Below are 2,500 nucleotides of genomic sequence, written 5' to 3'. Positions count from 1 at the left end.
TGTAAATGTATCCATTATGGCCAAGACAACTATATAGAAAATGGAGGAGGAATTGAAAATGAAAGACCTTTGTATAAACGGAAACGAACAGAAAATCACTGAATTGAAACCCCGAATTGCAAAGCTCACTCTGGACGCAGCAAATTCCACCCATACCACTGATCTCACTGAAAATGTTGATAATCTAGCGATGAATATAGAATCGATTAAGTTAACACTTCAAACAATGATGGACCCAATACAAGAAAGAATGACATACACTGATAAAGTTAAGGACAAAATCTACTAGTAATTGAATCGACTAAGGTATCTAATGAAATCTCGGACCCCCCCCAAAAAAAAAAAAATAAATAAATAAGGTCGAACATGCGCTTAAAGATATTTCAATTCTTAATATGAGGTCAACTTAAAATGGAAATGTTTTTATAAACTTTGCTGATGAAAATATCAGAGAGGAGGCAGCAAACAAGATTTAAACTATGGTTGCCAACACCGGGACGAGGAAAATTGGAAAACTAAAACATAAAATACTATTATTTAATGTATACATTGATGAAGATTAAGTAGTAAATGCTTTGATTCAACTGAATCGTTACATGGACCCTATCCAAAACATAGAAGAGAAGGTAAGTCTGGTATTCAAGAACAACGCTGCAGCTGAGACTGCCCACTACTTGTTGAAATGTCATCCTGAAGTTCGGAAGGCTATTCGGGATAATGGTGACAAAGTTATGCTGCGATGGGGTACAGATAACATAGTTGATAGACACCATGCGATCACTCAATACCACTGTCAGAAGTATGGACATTTTGAAAAAATATTGCAGGTTTAAGACTGATGATAAAGTCTGCGGGAAATGTTCAGAAAAAATATTCCACCAAAGAATATAATTCACATCCGGTAAAATGTATAAACTACACCAATTTGAACAAACCTAATGACCACAGAGTGAATTCAAGAAATTGCTAAGCTTATGATTCGGAATTGAAAAGACTAGCAGAAAATACTGACCATTGATACTATGGACGTCATAAACTGTGGCTATGTAAATATACAATCTATTGGTAATAAAACTATTCAAATAGGAGAATTGATAAACGAAAAATATTTGGACATATTAGCATTATCTGAAACATGGTTAAATAACTTTGACAAGACTAGTATCACCTGCTTTTTTTTATTTTTTTTTTATTTATTTCTTTTTTTTCTTATATTCCAAGAGGGCAGGTCTGGCTGGGAATGGGGTCGGGCTCTTCATTCATAAGGGTTACTCAAATTTCAAGATGTTATAACGATCTAATGTAATAGGCTTTGAATTCAGAGAAATAAACTTTATGCATAAAAAAATATCGATTGTAACAGTTTACAATCCTCCGTGAACAAATACTAGTATATTCTTTGAAGAATTTAGTGCACTCATTGGGATGATAATCATAGGAAAAAAATGAAGTAGTTATTTGAGTGAGATTTCAATATTTGAATGGATGAAGTATCAAATCTGGATGCTTCAGCATTTAGTGAGGTATTGGAATCATATCAATTGGTAAATAATGCTGACTGTGAAATTACGTTTACTGGGCATTACTTTTAAGTGATGGAATGAAAAACATTTTATCTGATAAAAATGTATAAGAGAAGTGTACTACAGTATCTCTCCAGTGCATAAACTTATTACGTTTAGACTATCTCTAAAGAAACACACAGTGGTGAAGAAAATAAACTCCAGACATTAATCATATTTCTCTCCCTTTTTATTTATTGAAGAAGCTACAAAGAAAATAAATGATACTATCAGTATTCTCTGCGATCATGATAACTAACGTTTGTTGAGCGCTATGTGTGTTGATTGCGTATGACCATATTTAATAGGGTAATTAAAGAGAATATGATACCGTGTGTCCACTGATGAAAAGACTATTATTGTTAAAGTCCTATTTCCTTGGTTTGATGGAGAGACTGGAGAAATAGAGGGGAAAAACACATACAAATGAAGAAGAATCGGTTATAAACTGGATACAAACAGCAATGTACCAATATAATTACCTACTAAGAAGGAAAAAAGCAAATGCTATAAGAGAAACACCAGCAAAGCAGCAACAGACATAGATAACTAATATCGTCTCCTAAATGGTATAATGGGAAATGTAAATGAAAATGGGGTAAAATGACCATGAACTTGCGAATAATTTCCGAGTACTCTTTAAAACAAATTAGAAGATACAACTAGGTCATTTACAAATATTCAACATCAGATTAGTGTTACATCAGCTACAGAGATAGAATCAACGAGATTTAATAATATAACACAAGATCATGTCACCAGGAATATGAAGAGAGCAAAGAAAACAAACTGTGTGATCAATCCAATGCCAATATATAAAGCAACTGGAAAAAGAAACTTTTCTAGTCTAGCTGTTATAATTACGAGAATAGCAAATACAAGCATCGATGAGTGTAAGTTTTCCAAATCTGAGAAAATGGCTATAGTCACACCGGTTC

Source organism: Palaemon carinicauda, chromosome 14, assembly GCF_036898095.1.
Source record: "Palaemon carinicauda isolate YSFRI2023 chromosome 14, ASM3689809v2, whole genome shotgun sequence".
NCBI classification, from domain to species: domain Eukaryota; kingdom Metazoa; phylum Arthropoda; class Malacostraca; order Decapoda; family Palaemonidae; genus Palaemon; species Palaemon carinicauda.
The sequence above is the reverse complement of the archived record's forward strand: the minus strand, read 5'-3'. Positions refer to the sequence as shown.